Raw genomic sequence first — 20,626 nt, 5'->3', positions numbered from 1 at the left:
AACAGGAGGAAACTGAAACAAGCAAACTTACAAAGCAGGAAGCTGACAAAGGCAGTGAAGATAAAAAGGATACTGAATAATGTAGCAAAACACACAGACTGCAAAAGTAGAGTCATTCAGGCTGGAAATTTTGTGCGTTGGTCCTATGACATAAATGGACATAATAGTACTGGGACTGGAGGAGAACTGGTAGCTTTTACTGTTTCAAAGTGGTGTGGAAATTAAGATTAACGGAGAAATAAACTTCAATTCTGAACACAAAAGTAAAGGGAATTTTACTGAACGGGTCAGAGACACTGGGCACCACAAAGGAACTGATGAGAATACTTCTAAACATTGCTATCCCTTCACATTTTAGACATTAATGGATGGTTGGATGGATAACAAATGAGAGCATAGTAGAGTACAAGAGAGATGCATCAAAGCTACTATTAAAGAAAGTGGAAATGGATTAGCCACTGTCTGAGGAAATCAGATATCAGAGCTAGCAGGCAAGCCCTGGAGTGGAGTCTACAGGGAACAGAGAAAAAAGGAAGACCATAAAGGTTTGTGTGAAAGAAGATACATCTGGCTTGGAAAGACATCAGACAGCACTCTAAGACAAAGATGAGTTAAGGATCATCTCAGAGGCCCTAAGTGTCTCCTAGATAAGTAATATTAGCAGGAGACTTGCTCCAGTATGTCTTTACATAGATAAGTCTCTGTGAGCTACACTGGAAAATGGAGCTCTGTTAAATAGAAGGTTTACATGCATTCTTGCAAGGGTGACGCTTAAATGTGCGTTAATGATACACTGGCTACTTAACTGTTATCTGGTTGTAATATACGGCAACTGTAATATATGCCATTAAAAAAGGAGTACTTTTATATTTTGTTCTGTACTACTACTCTGCTGATGGCTGCTGATGTCCAAAGCAATCATTGGGACGAAGACACATTTCAGCTTTTTCTTACCCTGCCATGGCAGTGACCTCACTCTGCTCTCCTTCCTTCTCTCCTCTCGCTGACTGCAGATCACTCCTGTTTCTCACGTTGTTCCACATCACCCAAAACATTTCTTTCTCTCAGCTACTCATTTTCCTTTCAACTTTGCCACCGGCTTCCCCCACTGCCTTTACCTAAATTTTATTGTGACAAAGAAGCAGGGACCACAAGGTTGACTTGAAGTTATAGGGAGGAGGGGAACAGACCCAAGAGGGGAACAGACACAAGGAGCTGTATCTTCACACATGCTTTATGAAAAGGATGTGGAAAATAGAAGTCACTGTCCTTTATGGAGGGACCAAGCTTCGCTCCTAGCAACCTACAGCAGAAATTGCTCTCAGAGGAGAAGCCAGAGAAATATTTTGTATTCCATATTGGCACAAAGTTAGCTAGTAATGTTGGGGTGAGCTAACCAAACCATCAAAAGAAACTATATAGAGCACACACTTAGCTTTCATGTCAAGAACCTTGCAGAGTGATTGCACCATGCCTAGTGCTTATCGGTCCAGGAATAAATTATCCACCTAACCAAAACAAAATCTTTTATCATGCAGGCTATTGGAACTAGACAGATTTGGAATTATTGACATTTAGAAACTCATTTTCAGAGACAGGCATCAGCCAACAAATGGGAAATATCTAAGCCAAAGAGATGATTGTAATGTACAAAATAAATAATGCACACACTGAATTATTAATTAATTAATGATGTGATAAACAAACTTTTATTGCCTACCCTTTCAAAAAGCATAAACTCATCTGAGTAAAAGTAACAGTCGACTCAAGCTAAACTGAAGTGAAAATTATTCTGGATATTGAAAGCAGAGGGGTAAAAAATCTTAAAGAACATTTTTGCTAAACCTCCCACCTCTGGGTTCACCTGAGATTGGAACTACCAAAACACCAACGAAAAAGATAGTATCTCCAGAGTAATGATGCATAAAAATACTTCACAGAGTTCTTAACATACATGGATAAGAACACAAATTCCTCAATGTCGTCTCCAAATACAGCTCCTACTTATCCTAATATTCACTCATCCTTAATTGCCAGTGACTTCACTCATGACTTATTGACAGTTCCTGCCTCAAGAAGCTTTGCCAGTAAATTAGTTGCAACAGAGCAGCAGTGACACAAATATTTGTTCATGTAAACTTTTTTGCCTTTAAACACACCATCATTAAAACATGCTTCCGTAAGATGTACAGTTATCTTACCTCAGAGTTGCATATAGATAGTTAGGCTGTCTGTCTCCTCCTGTTCTAAGCTCAAGGTCCCAAGGATTCCCAACCCAGCCTCAAAGAGAAATATCCTTCAGCTCAATTTTCGGAATCACAGTTTTTGGATGAAAATGCTTCAGGGAACTCTTGATCTATTATAAACTCACACAGTAAGGCAGGCATAACATTAAAAGCCCTGAAGTGAAGTAAACCCAGCCATTCCTTGACCCCGCTAAAAGTAAGCTTGACACATGAAGACTTAGCTGTTGTCCCAGTTTCCTTGGCTGCTTCCTAACATATTTTCTGAGGAACCGTGTCTGGTGGAAAATAGTTTCTTCATCCCACAAAACTACAAAATTTCAAAGTCGTTCCTATCCTGAGTTGGAAGGAGCCCAAGACCTTTTGAAGGACTTTGCAAAAAACAAGAGATGCCCCACCAGCCAAGAGCCTGGTCTGAGGTGTTCAGCACTGATTGCCCTTCTCCCTGGGCTAGCAAGCCAGCCATTTGTTCCACCTGCCTCAAGGTGAGGGGAACCATCAATAAAAAAAGAAACAATTATTTCTGTAAAATGATCAATTTTCTATAACAAGCATAGGAGCTTTCACAGAAACCACTGAAAAACACATTCCTTATCACTCCCCAACAGAGAAAACACTTGGGAGGGAAAACAGCGAGTGTTGTTCCTTTGGCCTGGAGCTGGCAGGGGGTGTATCCAGACTTGGGCTCTTTCCTCATCCCAGAGGAGGGCTCTAATCACCCCACTGCTGGCTGCTTGTGGGAAAGGGACTAACGGGATGTTATGACCAAATAGCCTGCTTTGTCCTTACGAGCACTCCTCTTTCTCTCTCTTTCTTGAAAGAAAAATGAAGAAAAAGAAAGGGAAAAGAAAAGAAAAAAAGGAAAGGGGAAAAGATTTGTTCAGTACGTACACATCCTAGTGAAAAATTCTTGAGCCTGATCAGAGCAGGCAATAGCTGATGAAAAGCATTTGGTTGCAAAATTCATGACCAACTCTAGTTAAAAACTGCTATTCAGAGGTAGCTCTAACCACCACAGCTCTCGCTGGGCTCCTCCGTGTTTGCTTTTCCATATCCCCTGGTAAATTTGCACAAGGGTTCAAGGTCTTCTGCTGCTGTGCGTGTGCCCTTTGCCAGCCTGGTTTCTATGACATATTCAGGAAGCTACACGGTGACATTTACAGTCCGATTTCAGTACCTGCCACAGCCCGGGGCGAGCCGCAGCCTCCCTCCCCTCAAAGGCTGCCTCTCTCCCCCCCCGACCCTCGCCCTGGCCGTAGGAGAGAACACGGGAACGCGCCGCCGTTGTGAGCAGGATGCGGGCTGTTGCCAAGTGACTGCCTATCTCATGAAGCAATGCAGAGCTGCTAGGGCTGCCTGACCCTCCGGGACAATTTCTGACGCTTGGCCCACGGCGCACAGCTCCGGGGCGGATGTGATTTCTTGGCTTTGCCCCTAGCACACCCTTCCTGCCAATTTTTCCGCATTTGCATTCTGCTGGTGCTCCCAATAGAAAAGGCGCTGCTCCCATAAACACCAGCCACACCTGCCGGTGGGTCACAGCGGCCTGATTCACGGCGCAAACCTCCCGAAGTTTCAGCCTGACCTACTGCACCTTCTACAGCTGGCTTGGGGTGTCCTGCGTGGTGCTCTCTCCCAGGAGGATAAGAATTGAGCCTTTTCTGCTCCAGCCCCCTGTTCTCTTTGCCCCTCTCCCTGTGGCACCTTGCACAAGCCAGCATTTCTAGAAAAAAAACCTCTGGAAGAGTAATTTTAAAGGCTGCGTTAGTCACTGGTCTAAACAAAAAGGGGACAGCAGAGGAAAAAAAAATACATTCTACTTAATTTGCAGATTCTTGATAACAAAAAACTTTGTAAAGCCTACAACTAAAATATTAGAGAAAGATCATCAGCAAATAAGATTTATCTGGATGAACAGGAAGCTCTGCAGAGAAAAAGTAAAGAGAGAAAATTAGAGTGTGGTAAAATCAGGCAACTAGAGTGACGTGAAATCCACAGGGGGATCAGGTGGTTGGCAATGGCTAAATTAAGAAGACATAGCTGAAGAAACACAATATTTCAGGCTTGATTTTCATTAGTAGGTACAAACAAGTATGCATGGAAAGTAATCCAAACTCATTGTGCACCAGCTGCTGTGAGGGAGTGTAGTAAGGACAGCTCAGGCACTGGTACAAGTTGTACACAGCCCTAAGACACGGTCTATCCATGAGCCACTTCTGGCTGCACTTTTTCACATGCCAAAGGCAATGCAATTGCATATGCTCTTGCTTTTCTTTCTTTTTTGTTTTTCTGTTTGTTCTTTCTTTTATTTAACTTCTCAGTCTGTAACTTAAAAAAAGGACGACATCACTTAGTACAATGTAATTAGACTAAAAGAGGGAAACTGAATTTACTAGGAGGAAATCCTGCTTTTGCTCTAATGCTTCCTGCCTGTTCTGGATATTAGGTTCAAAAGATCAGAGAGAGTACCTGTTCCATCATCAGCATATTTTCCCTTAAAATGTCTGGACATCAAATTTATGCAATTATTTTCCTAATCAGCATTGGTATTTACTCATAGCCTTACTGACTGGTATCTAATGACATCAAAAAGTCAACTTGCAGCACATCACATACATGGTTTAGCCACTTCCAGATCTTCTGCAGGAGGTTTGCCCCAACCGCCTATACCAATTTCAGTAGTGCTGCCCTGCTTCATTAGCCCACCTTTTACCTGTACAAGCTTTCTTCCCTCAGTTCTGTTCACATTTCAGAGCACACAGATGCTACAGGTGAGGTATTCGGCTCATCTTCATCTCTTTTACCTACTGCATAGGGGTAACCTTGTTGAAGAGGCTCAAATCAGGTGAAGCAAGGATGCACCGGGGATAGGAACTGAGGGAGCAGTTTTTCAGCATCTTTCGTAGAAATGGGTTGCACTGGGGTGCAGCTTGCAGCTGGCCAGCTGTGCTGCTCCAGTGACCCATGGAGGCTTGGGATGTATCTGTCTATCTCACACACCAATGATGAGAGCTCAAGCAGACACCCCCATGCTGATTTATGTATGGACAGCAATGCAGAGCAGGAGCACAGAGCTCTGCTGCAGCTGCGAAGTCCTCCAGAAACAGGCAGTTAGCCTGTGGGAAGCCAAGCAGCGAGGTTATGTTAAGCCACGGTTCCTTTTCCAATCCCATGAACAGCCCAAGAAATTTTGTTCGTGTCATCCTCTCCCTGGACTCTTCATGGTCCCTTGTACAGATGCAGCACAGGACCTTGCCACACTTGTTCTCAGCAGAGCAAGCTCAGCTCTAGCGGTTTGCCTTTTCCAGAGGTGTTTTCTGCTCCACCCCACCATGTGCTTTGCTCTGCACAGAAAGTTATGGACAGGGCGAATCCTGCCACCCATTCAGCCTGTGCGTGCTGTGCTCCAAGGTGGTGTCCCTCCAGGACGCACAGGCAGCGACACAGGAGAATAATCTAGGAGACCGGACTGTTTAAATCAATTTAAGTCATTTCTCAGTGGTGCCTAGCAGCTCTCACATGTTGATGCTTTTCCCAAGGCCCCCCTCTGGCATTAACAGCATCACCCTCCTCCGGGTCTGCCACCCCTGCTCACACCAAAGGTGAAGCTAGAGAATTTTGCCGGGCACTGCTCAGCGAAGCTGGGCTCCTGCTGCCCCTCGCTCTGGCCCTGCCCTTCTCACACATCCCCGGCAGGGCACAGCGGCCCCTGCACCAGGTGAGGGGTGCTTGCTGTCCAGGGGTGCTCTGCCCTGCCTCTCTCCACTCGCTGGTGCTGCATGTATTTCTCCTGTTGCATGGCAAACAGCATTAGCCTCAGAGTCCTTGGGGGTTTTTTTTGTAGAAATACATTAATTTGGACAAAGGAAGTTAATCACCTTTCGCTAAAAATAAGCGACGACTGCAGTGCAAATCTAGCAAAAATATAGATCTGAGGTCATTTAATTTCAGGGCTCACTCTTGGAAGAACAGCTAAATATTCCAGCTTTCTAAAGGTTAAGATACATGTTTAATCGTGCTCCATTTAAGGCATACAGTTTAGACATCTAATATATAGCCAAAAGTGAAAAGTACTTTTTAAAGACTTCAGTTGCATGCAGATTGCTGCTTATTCATATGCCCTAGCACCACCACCACCCCCAACCCAGTAATAACTTGCAACGTTTTCTGCTACTACAGTTCAGCTTCTCTCTCCTGGCTCAGTGCCACTGTGCTCTGCACTTTGACTAGGAGTTTATACCCAGGAAAGGCAGGGCTATTTAGGGGTTAGAGTGGCTGAGTGGGGCTAAGGGCTCTCCAGCGTCCATCTCCCTTGTGCCTCTGCTTTTGCAGAGCAGGATGAGCCCAAACAGGAACATTTAAACTCGTTATGTTTCCACTACTGTGCTTATAAAGAGAGAGAAAATGGGATGTCCTCTCTAAAGCACTTGAAAATCTGCAGATGAAAAGCTCTATAGAAGAGCAGAGAAATGGAATAATGCTTTCTAACTAGCTCTTTTCTAACAGAGAGCTGTAAAATTGCCGGGATTTTAATTTGGGATGATAAGTGGAAATTGTGAAATTTTTTCTAGATAAGATTCTTTTAGATTGCCAAATTACAACACTCAGTATTAAATTAGATTTCATAATACTGAAAGATTATGAGAATAATAATAGTGCAATATGACACAAACATCTGATACTTTTCAACTTAGACAAAAACATCTGCATTTTCAGATCTTTTTCTCTGCGTGTATCTACGAACTCACCGGTGAGTGCCATGCGTCAGCAACGTGCAAGAGGTTCTGCCCCTCAAACCTGGCTCAGAAGAAAACTGTGGGGTCAAGTATTGTCCTCACCTCTGGGAGTCTGACATCCAACACGTTCTGACGTCTCAGAACGAGGTACGACAGCAGGTGCAAATTAGGAAAAAAAGCAAGAAAAAAGAGGTTTTCCAGGTCTCTCATGTTTTCTCTGGGAAAAGCACATTTAGGTTGCTCTGCCAACAGTCAGGCTGGCACCTACTTGCATTGTGTAACGTTGAGTGGGCCTCACAGGTTACCGGGCTGTCACTGAGTATGGACAGAAATTTGTTTTGTGTGTAGAAGATGGGTTGCCCAGAGATTTTCCTAAAGGTTTGTTCTGCAAAAAGTGTCAGAAAGACTGCTCTCTTTCTGTGTTCAGATGATCTGCAACATGAAGAAACTACTTCTCCGCATAGGTGGAGGCTCACGATGGTTGTAAAGGTCATAGTAATATAATGTGAATATTAAATTATCTTGTTAAGTATCAGAGTAGCTATTTGTGACAGAAGACTGTGCTAAAATCAAAATATATGCTGTGGTCTCCAAGTCTTAGTGTGGCAACAGAAGACTGGATAACCAGGATGAACTCAGCCTTCTCCTCAGGCAAAGCTGGTCTTTAACCTTCAGTCCTGCACTTACTCCTTTCTGAAACCACACTCCAGTGGAAACCAGTGGCAGTTTTGGCTGAGACAGCACCATTTAGCATCTTTAGAATTAACAACATCTTTGTCTTTTTTAACTAAGGTCCTTCTGGCTGGTGTGCTTGCTAGTCAGTTGGGGACTGAAATAGATACAGCCACGAGAAGGTGTCTTTGGTGGGTAGGTCAGCAAAAGCAGTCAGGGTAACCAGTGTGGTATGCATGGGATAAGAGCAAGTGTGTCTAACCTTCATTCAGTTCTGATTTTGCAGCTTCCTATCTGGACAGTTGAATACAATGTGAGCCCGAAAGGTCATCAGGTGTGTTAGCTCTGATTAAAACTATTGCCTCTTATTGTAAATTTTGCCTCTCTAGGTAAGGCAGGGGTGCAGCAACTGGCAATGGGCAAGTGCCCTTAGAAGGGCCTGCAAAGAGTTCCCCGAGTGTGAGACTCGTCTCATGTCTGTTGAGAGGGATAAACCTCTGTTTCTCTGATTTAAAGCAAAACTGACAGTTATCCATGTTTCCATCAGGCTGAAGTGCGCAAGGATTACAGAACAGGGAATACCACCCCAAACTTGAAGCAGAAACGTTACATTTTCCTCTCTCAATCCAAACTGTGCCTTTCCATAACTGTATCTACAGCCATAACCATCTCTGTAGCCAAGGCCTAAACAACCCTTTAACAACAACTAAGGGGGTCACATTGCAGAATTATCAAAATCAGGAATCGTTACTTTAAATCAAACCTCTATTGAATTTTTCCTAGTGGTATCTTTCTTACTCTCTTGTTCCAAGTGAAAGGTGAAAAGTCTTTTTTTAAACTTTGCTTTATTACTAAAAATAAAACTAGTACAGATGAACTTTAAAGTATATGTAATTGAGTCTCATGTGATCAGAGGATCCAGTGTTGACAGGGACTCTCTTACTTGATGTAAACTAAGGGATGATGTTCTCAGCCAGTGCTAGTGGAGAGTATGTTATTGTTTGCAAATAGCATAATTCTGCTTTTAATTTGTAACATCGGTGGATCACCTCTAAGAAACAAACTGAGCTAATTTTAGGTTAGTATTTGTAATACTGCAGTTTAGATCTGTCAGCATACTAAGGTAAAATTTAATGTAAAAGAGTCCACTGAATTTCACGATAAATCCTAGTACAGAAGCTGGAAACCTTAGGTCAAGATCTAAGGTGGAAACCATATTTAGCTTTAATACTACGTGCTATTTAAAGACTTATTAAAACATTTTCCAGAGCTGCACTGGCCTGAGATATTGCCTAGGAGCAAGCCTGCAGCTGTTCGCTTGTAGCACATACAGGAACTGTATTTCTCCTTGTGGGGCATGTTGGCGTTTTTTCATTTCATAGTGGTTGTGTTTTGCTGAATGCAAATAAAGTAAATTATGTTTCTGTGATAAAGGCCACCCTTTGGTCCCAGCTGCAGCCCACATTCACTGTGAACAGTAAGGTACTTTTCCCTTGATCAGATTTTTACCACCATGGACTAATATTACTAGAAGATATATGGCAGTGCTACGTGGCGTGCTCTCCTGGATCATTGCCCAGCACCACCATCGCTGCACACCAGCACTGCAGAGAGCCAGTAGAGACCTGTGAGTATGGGCGTGACTGGCTGCAGGGCCTGCCCAGAACCTATCGTGGTTCATACTTGAGCTGCATATGCCAGCCTGGCCGTACCAAGCCCCAGAGGGAGGTGAAGAGGAGCACAGCTGCTATTTTACCCCAAGGATTGCACCGATGGAGCTAGTGAGGCTTTCTAGTACCCTTGCAGAAATGGTCTTCTGCTTCTCTGTCTCCATTGCTGTAAAAGGAGGAGAAGAGTACTTTTCTACTTCCCAGCAAAACTGTGGCTAGAAACAACTGAAGGATTTTGAGTCACTCAGCAGCAACGATGGGTATCAGATAAAAGCATAAAGCAGAGATCGTTCAGCTTGTCTTCTGCATTCTCTGTCAATTAATTCATTGTTTTTAGACATTTTCAAAGTTATTTCATGAACTAAGACTTCCATGATCCTAATAATTACAGTACATACAAAGCTTTCATCAAAATCTTTTCAAACCAAAAATGATTTTCTAATAAATGGAAACTTTTTGCTTCCCCAAATCATCCAAAGGTCATTTCGTGGACAAATCTCACGGCTTCCACTTCCTTTTGGAGTTGTTGGCAGAGAAGCTCCTTTCAATACAGATCATCTGAAACAACATTACCATCTAGTGGAGAATTTGATTCACCACTGACGTGAATTCCTTAATGCAGAAATACACTCTTTGTGACTCTTGCACAAATGCAGAATTAGGAAGTCAATTAAATATTCATTTTGAAAATCAATGCCTGAAGTTCGCCGACTGCTTTAATTGAAGAGTAAAAGAGTCTTTGAGTCATACTCTAGATCTGTAATACTAAAACTGCGCTAAATGCAGGAAATCAATACAAGAATCTCTAGATAAGTTTTAATTCCCTAAGATTTTCAGAAGGAAACATTGTTTGATATTCACTCTGGCAAAGCAGCTGAATCTATATCTGGAAAAGAGAAAACAAAAATGCAATTACTCTCTCTATACAAATTATGGAAAAATTAGAGCCTGAATGTAATCAATACAAACCAAACCCAAACTCTCATCTTTCAGGTTGGTGTAAATGGAAATCTTGAGGCAGACTCAGCCACGTGGCTTCTTCTGGAAACTTCATTAGCCCCCACCAGCTGTCTTTCACATGTTCATCCGCTTGCGTGCAGGAGGGTTGGTGTCTCTGGCGCCGAACACTGTGCAGCGCTTTCATGTGTGCAGGACAGATGCCGACGATTAGTCGGCTAGCGGCGGCAGGACAGGACTGCTGGTTACAGGGCTTGCGCTTCCTGCGCCTCCACCCTGCCCTTTCTACGGTTTCTCTCTGACGCTCGGTTTGTTTATCGGGTTTCTCTGACATGTCCCACCAGTTGCTTCCCCTGCACAGCCTTTGGCACAACAGCCAGCATTTCCGTGGGGCCTCCACAGTGAAGCACAGCGCTAGGAGCGTGCAGGACGCATAGCAACCCTCTTAAAGCTGTCTGGTCTCATCTGTGTGGCCCTTGTCCTTCCATGCTTTTTTTCCTGATTGCCACATTTACTTCAGCATTGTAGCTGAAACCAGTTTGCAGTTCTGTACTTGACTAGCTCATCAGTCCCCTGTGGCCTAAAACCCCCTGATTTAGGGAAAAGTTAACTGTTAGGAAAGCACACCATCCTCTGGGAACACTAACTTTATACAGCACTCAAATGCCGAAGTAGAAAGTTTCATAGAAAAATCAAGGTCAATGAATGCTTTTAAATCCACCCATGATTAGGGCCACATTTTCACCTGTAGAAGGTGTCTGCCTAGAGCAACATGCATATGTGTGAAAAGCCATACCAAGAACTTGGTTCAGCTCCTCTACTCTCCTGGTTTTTCTGTACAACACTTTGTATCAATTAGAAAAACGACATCTCGTGGAAGTTGATATCTGGAGGAGACAGAAGCGTTCTGCACAGCACAGCACTCAGCAGCTTGCATAATACTGAACAACAGCATTACAGCACCTCCTTTGCTTAGGGTCACAATCACTGCTTTGCTTTGGAGATTATGGGCTTAAGTCTTAAACTCCAAGGGTAATAATCACATTAAAAAAACAACCCAGCAACAAAAAAGGAACCCCTCCCCCAGAGGCAGTTTGTTATCTGAGGTAGGAATAATAAGGGTACCATCCTGTTCCTGTTGGAATCGATGATTAAATTCCCCCCTGGGGATAAATTTGGGTCCTTTAATATCAAGCAGTAAAAGAAAAGTATAATGAAACAGCAACAAAAAAGTAGTTTTTAAAATCAAATTTCTCCCTTCCTGCTAAGATGCAGCAGGGTAATACTTCACGATGTTGGTGTTTCTTCCTTTACATAGACAGAACATGCTAGATCTGAGAGACAGAAAGTCCTTAAAAGTTGTAATTAAGAAGATAGTTACCATCTGCCCCGTGTAAGCCTATATTATAATCAGCCTGATCTTTGTGATGGGTCTGGGTATGACAGCTGTTTAATTTTTAAACCTCCTCCAGTAACAGCAATGGCTACATAGCCAGGCTAATTGCCTGAAGCTTTACAATCCTTTTGCAAAAGACGGTTGGAGAGAGCAGGAAAAAGCTCTCTCTTTCATCACAGTCAGAAAATAGTTAGGACAAATGGCCAAATGATTAAGGCAAGGGAATGAACTTGGCATTTTTTGGTGGGATACGCAGCACATCTTTTCACAATTCCATCTGACTTCCAGTGCGACTCGTAACTGCTTTTTTGCCTCCAAATTAGGCCAGTTTGGTAGCCAGCAAGAACCTTAGTATATGCTGAATGTCCAGGGGCTTAGTCAATTAACACAGTTGGCAACTCTTGAGTTGCTTACATTTAAAAGTTACTCACATTTAAAAGTTGCTCCTACGTTTAAAAAGTTCAATTAACAATCCAGTCTCAGCCCAGTGCCTTGCCCACCCATGTAGCAGTGGGGGCTGGAAACAGGGGAAGCTGGGTGATCATGATGTACATACTTCCAGACTGGAAACTTCAGTGAATCTTGCAAACTTCCATAGGGGGATGAGAAATGCAGTTACAGAAGTTTTTCCCCACAGATGATCTTTTAGAAGATATGAGCTTAGGAAGGCTTCTGAGCGGTCTTGATTGTTATAGTGGTATACAGTCCTAAGGAAATCAAATGTTTTAATGCAGTGAAAAGTCACACAACTGGGAATGAATAATCTGTGCCATAGCTACAGAATAAACATCTGGATGATGGAAAATGGCCATGACTGAAAAGGTCTTAGGAGCCACGGTCATTGCCAGCAAATTTAACATGAGTTCCCAGGGTGTGCTGGGACAAGAAGATCTAATGTCATCTACAAACATGGAAACGAAGGACTAACCAGGGGCATGCAGAAGACCACCAAGAGAGCATCACATACAGTTTCTGTGCCTTTTTTCCAACAGTTATGAAAAATGGAAGGTGGTACAGAAGCCCATGACATAAATAGTCAAGGGCTGGAAAAATGCTTCACAGTGCTTGCACACTCACTGTACCTTAGTCTAGAGGAAGCCTTGAAGTCGACTTAATAACACTCAAAGTATGTCTCCACGGAATGGTGTAGGCTGACATGAGTGAGCTCCTTCTGTACTGCAAGCTTGCTGGTCACAGCCTAACGCCAAACTGGGAATCACATAACTGCCATCAGGACCGCACTGAGCCCAAACTAATAAACTTGGCTAGGAAGCAGAGCAATAAGGTGTGGGTTCTGGGTGAAATGAACTACGCCATTGGGTAGGTTCAGTATATCTCAGATCACAGACAGCTTTTTTTAAGTCTGCCTCTAGAGAAGTGTGGAGACGTGTCTCGAGAAAGTAGCCAAGGACCAGGAACTGAAGGGAGGAACTGGATTTGAAACCATGCATCGGGAATGGGACATGGCCTAACATACATCCTTCAGTTGCTGATTGAAAAAGCAAGATCCTGACATGCACAAAAGCTTTGAGACTGCCCATGCCCTGGGTTTCCTTAGTACAGGTGAGAGGGCTGGCAGTACCAACAATTGCTGGGCAGAAACCATACCTGGTAATGAAGGCAATGCGGGAGAAAACATAAAATCTTTTAAGAACTCTTTATTCCAATGGTTGATCTGCCTGATCAAAAAAAGATGCATTGGCTCTGCAGAGTTTTCAGCCTTTCATTGTTGTTTGACCTTCTCTCCTAGATCAAACTGCCACGGAAAGTGGAAGAGTCATCACCTCTTGACGCCTGCTGGATCATATCCTGCTGGTTTTCCAGAGGATATGCTTCACCAAAATGCACAGGATCGGAGTCAGTACAGAGCAGGTGACTCTTGTGGACCCCACAAGCTGAAGCAAGCACCTTAGTCCCCAGTGATGTAAGTTTTTCCTCTTGACTGGTTGGCTCATCGTGACATAGTGGTTAAGTGACAGACCACAGAGCTTGCAGATGTTTTGCCTTGTGTCTGTGTTACATGCATGTCCCGTCTTTATGTTGCAGGACAGAGTGGCTGGTGGGAGGAGAATACAGAAGGGGCTTTCAAGGGAAAGTATACTATAACCTTTTCTCTGAGATCACACTGCAGTGACTAAAAATCCCTAAAATTTGTAGGCCACAGCGGTGAGACGTTGCATGTTGTTTGCTGGGATCTCTCTGGAGGTCATACAAAGGGTTTGGGTAAATCCCTGCTGTCAGCTCTTTGCTTCTGAAACTCTCATTTCCTCCTTCTCTCACATATACTCATGTTCCATTAATCATAGAACTTCCTACTTCTTTTTTAAGAAAAAGCTGACAATGGAAGTTTTTATCCTTTGTTGAGGCATGAAGTTTTAAAAAAGGGGAAACAAGAGTTTACTGTACTTGGGACACACACTCTGCAAATAATAATTAGCGCAGATCCACTCAAATGTCCAAATATATATTCCTTAATTTGGCCACAATTTTAAGCAATTGTTGCCTTAATCTGAACCTATTTAGTAATGTCTTGTAAACATCTGCCCCAGTTAAAATAGTACTCCTTTCTGGAACTGAGATGCTTGGAACAAATTATGAGAGAATCTGAAACATTGCTTTTTTTTTTTTTTTTAAATAAATGCTAATAATTTTGGATGCCTAAAGACGATCTGAGGACAGAACATGCTTGCTATGGCACCTTTCACACTAGCCAGCGTACCTAAACTAGCATACAGTAACGTTAAAGTCAGTAGTTATATATGACTCCATCACACAATCCCACTAAATCCTGCAGGAGCTGAGTGAGCCACCTGCACTTTCTGCAGATACAATTTCTGTACAGGTAGGGTAAAACACCTACATACGTTCTGTCTCACCATCCTTTTTATTGTCTTCCTGCAAAGTCAGTGCATTAAAGCAATCTTTCTGCACAGTTGATGTAGTTTAGCAGCTTAATGCCAAACAATGAAGGTCACAAATTTGAGAGCCAAACAATAAAATTCAAATTTTGTGAAGAAATACCTTTTTTTTGTTGTTAAAGGTAAGGTAGGTGAGAGGTATCACCGAGAAAAGTTTCAAGCAGGGGTCTTACGATAATAGACCAGCATCACGGACTGTCTTCATTTCAGCTCCAGCAAGGTTACATATTGTAAAATTGTCCATGGCTGGAAGTTGCTACTGAAATTGTTATTTGATTGTTGTTTCTAGGTACTACTGACACTGAAGCTTGTTCTCAGCACCATGGAGATGTCAGTGTATCCCAGAGATATGCCAGAGGCTGTTGGAGGATATTTTTGTATTAAAAAGTCTTCCTTCATTTTCCGTTCTAGCAGGAAGGAACCTTTCCTGACCAGATAACTAGGTTGTGTGATCAGGTCTTATTTCACGTTGTCCACTGTTTGAAAAGAACAGCACATTTTGTTCATCAGAGTGTCCTGGTTTCGGCTAGGACAGAGTTAATTTTCTTCCTAGTAGCTGGTATAGTGCTGTGTTTTGGATTTAGTAGGAAAAGAATGTTGATAACACACTGATGTTTTTAGTTGTTGCTAAGTAGTGTTTATACTAAGTCAAGGATTTTTCAGCTTCTCGTGCCCAGCCAGCAAGAAGGCTGGAGGGGCACAAGAAGCTGGGAGGGGACACCATCAGGACAGCTGACCCAAACTGGCCAAAGAGCTATTCCATACCATATGACATCATGCCCAGTATATAAACTGGGGGGAGTTAACTGGGAGGGGGGATCGCGGCTCGGGAACTAACTGGGCATCGGTCAACGAGTGGTGAGCAATTGCATTGTGCACCACTTGCTTTGTATAGTTTAATTCTTTTAGTATTGCTATTGTCATATTATTATTATCATTATCATTGTTTTTCCTTCCTTTCTGTCCTATTAAACTGTCTTTATCTCAACTCACGAGGTTTTTTTTTTTCTCCTGATTCTCTCCCCCATCCCAGGGGTGGGGGGGCAGTGAGCGAGCGGCTGCGTGGTGCTTAGCTGCCAGCTGGGGTTAAACCACGACACAGAGAAACCTTGCTTGCACTGAGGCCTGCCTCTATGAACTCCATGAGGAACTGCAAAAAACCCTGAAGGTTTTCTGAGGCTTATCCAGATTATTTCACTATGCTCAGATTTGTATTGCCTCTCAGTTCAATGGATATTTGCACTCATACCTCTTTATGGTATGTTAGACATCCTACTGCAGGTCTTGAAAATGTCATGGCTATATCATGGCTGGCCCTACATATTCTCTTCTTGACAGTCCATTTCCTTCCATTTTTAATAAGCATCTTAGTTTTTCCTTCTCTCATAACGAGCAAAATGTTTATTAACAACTTTCTTGACAAGTTTACTGTATAGAATGCACTCCAAAGGCTCTGTAATTATTCCTTACTTACATACTGTTAATTATATTGCTACTTTGCCAATTGCAAGGTTCACTGCTCCTCTGTATCTGCCTGTTACCTCAGTCTCTAACCACTGAAACCACCATTTGAGATTCCTTACCAAAAAATACTAGACACAATTGGTGTAGCAGGCCATTAAATACTAAAGAGCAACCGCATTTCAGGTTTTGTTTAGTTTGTTTTGGGATCAGATTTTTTGTGATATGCCCCAGGAGAAAACTGCAAATAATGAGCTGGAGAGACATACATGTACCACTAATCCCATCAAGAATCTATGGCTTCATGAGCTCGAAGTCCCAATCAGTGGCCGACTCTTCAAGCTACTCAGCTCATCTTAACTAATACATGGAAGAAACACGCTCTTTGAGTCAACTGTTGCCTTGGCAATTCCAAATCTTTGACATTGCAAGACATTTCACTACCTACAGAGCCAACAACATCCTAAGCATCAGATGTTGGAAACAGAAAAAGACTCTATATAGGAGTGTTACAAGTATTCGTTCATCCTATAACAGCTTATGAAAAAAAATCTGAGAAAACAGAACTCGGAAACTTCTTAAATGCTAGTTAAACAGTCAAAAAAACCCCACTTTGAAGAGAAGTAGGGCGAATCAAGTTGTAGCAAGAAGACTTTTTTTCCTGAGGACCATCTTGATTAGACTGACTTGCAAATAACTAGTGAGAAATGGAAACTCACTGTCTCATTAGTAACAGAAGAACAGACAGATACAAAAGGTAATTATCATATTCTCCTTTTAGCTGGAAAATGGAAAATGTATTTATATCTCCTTTGTACACAAGCAGTCTAGTGTGAAATGTTAACAGAAGGAAAGGTATTACAGAAGTGTGCCAGACAGTGACAGAAAGAAGTAGGCATCCAGTTGAGCCTAGGACCAATATGACTGTTGTCAGAGCATCTTTGTTCGTCATTTTACTCCTAATCAAAAGCAGAATCCTGCTTCCATTTCTTTCTGCAGCAGCAATTTCTACTTGTGAAATATAACACTTCAGAAATGTCAGGAAAATTTCCTAAAGTCTCTTTGGGGTTCTGAAAAGTTGCATGAACAGAGTCAGGGATGGGGAGCTAGTACAAGCTGCTCCGGAACCCCTGTTTTAATCATCTCTGTTCTCTCTGTAAGAGGAGTTTCATCGTCTTTTAGCATCCATAGCCCCAAAGCTTTTCTAACACCATGGAAATATATGATACAATTAGACAGAAGAAAAAATCCATTTATACAAAGGAATAAGTAGTCTTCGACATAAAGAAGTACTTACTGATTTGCTTTGGGTTATGCTGAAAAGGCCTACTTTGAGGCACTGAATTCTTGCAGCCTCAGGTTTGTTTAGATGAAAGGAACACTTTCTGGCAGCTGCATGAGCAAATGAGTACCCAGTGATCCACCCTAATTTAGGTTATGTAAAACCTAGTGGGCGTAAGCCACACATGTGCCTTCCGAAGGCAATGCCTGGCTTGCACTCCTGACGGTTAGCTTGGCTGCCAGCGTTCTTCTCCCTCCCATGTACCTGTTCTAGTAAAGCTCTGTTAAAGAAAAATTACTTCACATCGCAGGGCGTGACACAGTATAAATACTGTGCAATGATCTAAGGTGCCTCAAGCAATCATGGCATTCATCCAGCTGTAGTAAAAATGTATTCTTTTTGTTTTAGGCGCTGTTTTGGTGTCATCAGTATAGTATGCAAATATGGTGCACTGTTTGAAGTGGAAAAGAACGTGATCACAGTATTTTGAAATAGATGGGAGACTAGTGAGGGCCCTTTTCCACAGTGCGACCATTGTGTTGGAGGTCCCTAAGCAAGCTCTAAGAGAACTGGCTTGCTTGCTCAATGAAGAGCAGTGGCATGCAGAGACACCTAAACAAGCTCTGACTGGCCCAGCACTGGAATCAGAAGCAATGTAGACACGTAACTTGAGCTGTGCTATGGAGCTGTGTGTTGGGGAGCAGCAAAGGCAGGTGCTGCTCTGAAGGGGAAAGTGAGCCAGGAGCTGAGGGTGACAGGCAGGCAAGGGGGGCAACTTACTGACAAGGGGGCTGTCCCACAATACCCAAAAAAGACAAGCAAGGCAGGTCAACAGTCCAGGTCACCAGACAAGGCCGTGGTGGTGAGGCAGGTCTGAGGTCAAGCCAGGAAGCCAAGTCCATAGGTCAGGATCAACAAGGGTACACGGCCAGATGCAAATGTGGCTGCAACATAGCTCAGGCAGGGACCAAGCACAAGAGCCTCAGCTTAAATGCAGCTCCTAAGAGATGGTGGCAGGGTGGGAAGCAGCTGGCTTCTTCCAGCTTTTTGTTGAATGGCTGCAAGGCCAGCAGGCATTGAGGCCAGAAGCCGCTGGAGGCTGAAAGTGCCTCAAAGCTAGATGTCTGCATTATCTAAGTTGCATTATCTAATTAAGCAGCCAAACCCCCAGAAGAGAGGGGAATGCACCGAGGGCACCGACACTGTCCCAGCTGACTTGGCTAGGAAGTGGTGGTGTGCTCTGCCATGTTGACATACCAGGCTGTTTTATTATGGTGGAATTGCAGCAGCTATTGTGGTGGACTTGAAGTCAAAAAAACTGGATTCAGCTCCTTGCTCCACTGAATGGTGGAGGAAGATCCCAAAGGAGAAAAAGCACTAGCTACGTTGTCCTCTTTGCTCTGTGTAGATTACTGTCCTTCATTCAGAGTCCTACTAGCTGCAGTTTCATGACTTCGTCCTAAATAATGGCAACTCTTACCAAAGATTACTGTTTGAAAAAAATCCCCAGAATGTTGGTTGACTGCTGATGCTATACTACAGTCCTTGCTACTCAGGATTGCTGGCAGTGCACCTGCTCCAGTGTATCAAGCAAGAGCTGGAGAGTGCTAGATGCCTGCAGAGGATGTACCTGGTAAGGAGACAATGTGTTTTAGTAGGACAGAGAGAGTTACTGTTGGGAGGGAGGTACAGCTGTCAGGAAAGGACAAGGTTCCAGCGACTGCGCTTCCCATTTTACATTGTTTCGCCAGAGCATTGCATGACTACTGAGTACACGTTACAGACCTTCTGGAACAATCTTTCAGACAACCAGCAAGACAGTTTGACCACGACGTAGATCTGGATTTCAGTGCCAGCAACCAGTAAGAAACTGAAATACTTGGTGCAACTCATTGAACTTCTTTGTGACTCAATTCTCACTCTAAACAAGGGAAGCCCTGTAATATGTGCCTTTATGAAAGTGCTTTGACCTTCCCACATGACAGGCAGTGTATCATCATTCTCAGATTCTGTATTAGGTAATGATCTCTGGAAATAGACAACAGAGCAAAATATAAAAGTACATCAAACAGCCAGAAGCACAGGGGGTCACAAGTACCTACCACAAACTACTACTTGCACTAGTTGGAAAAAACAAAGCAGAACCGGGTGACTGCAGCACACCACAGCAGGTCCTCCAGCTATGCAGCTATGTTCACTGCTATGGTTTTAGAGGCGCTGCCTTTTTCTCGTTGCACATGCCAACATCAGTTCTTTCCACATTTCAGGCTAACCTCTCTCTGGACTACTGCATCAATGTCATTCAGTAGCACACTCACACTGCACACTTTGGTGCTGCCTTTGTCATGCACCTTCGGAAGCCTAGGTTGCACATAAAAGTGAACTCCTTCGTTCCTTCCTTTTTCACTGCTTTTTCTTTTCTTCAAAAATTAAGCATCACTCCTGGGGACTTCTATCTGTAGAAGCGAGATGGAGAAAATCTTGATTATTTCAATTTGGATTTTCCAGGAGTAGTTCATTCACGATTCCTGCTGAAGGCCAGTGTATGGATTTGCAGGGCTTTTTTAGAACATTCGCTGAATGAGAAATTACTGTTCATATGGAAGACAGTATGTGATGACAATTGCTGGTACTCAGACAACAGGAGATCTAATTTTACACATCCTTAAGGATGCTCAGCTACATAGTTGGAGAAGGATGCAAGTATCTGGGACTAGCTCTGGGCTCTATTACTTCTTTCTCATACTTCTGAAAGGAAAAGCCCCAAGCTTTGCCAAAGTTGGGAACTGGGTAAGTGATAGTACCTTCCTCCACGCTCTTCCACTTTGGCCCCTTGAACCAGAGAGGCCTGGTGACAGAAATCAGCACAGGATGGGGAAAGACATACTGAAGTAACATACCATAGATCTGTTTCAGTGTAAGCAGCAGAAAGACTTAAATCAACTATTTCATTCATGTTCAGACCCTGGACCAGTGGATGGCATGATCCCTCACTTTGCCAGGCATTTACATATTTAACAAAATTGTATTAATTTGCATATGTACAAACAGAAAATTCATTTGTACCCACAGAAAATTTAACTCCCTGGTACAATGAAACAGTTACATCTATATAGTCACAAAAGCAAAAAGTTGCTTGTTATCTCTTTACCACATTTGTGCATTCTGAGAACAGTGACTTTAGTTCTCATCTAAGTGCACTTACTTCTGGAATTACACAAATTCTCAATAAAAGGCTTTGGACTAGAGGTAGTCCTCCACTTACACTGGCAGAGAAGCAAAACATCACAA

This window comes from Gymnogyps californianus, chromosome 4, assembly GCF_018139145.2.
Source record: "Gymnogyps californianus isolate 813 chromosome 4, ASM1813914v2, whole genome shotgun sequence".
Classification (NCBI taxonomy): domain Eukaryota; kingdom Metazoa; phylum Chordata; class Aves; order Accipitriformes; family Cathartidae; genus Gymnogyps; species Gymnogyps californianus.
Note: the sequence above shows the minus strand (reverse complement) of the source record.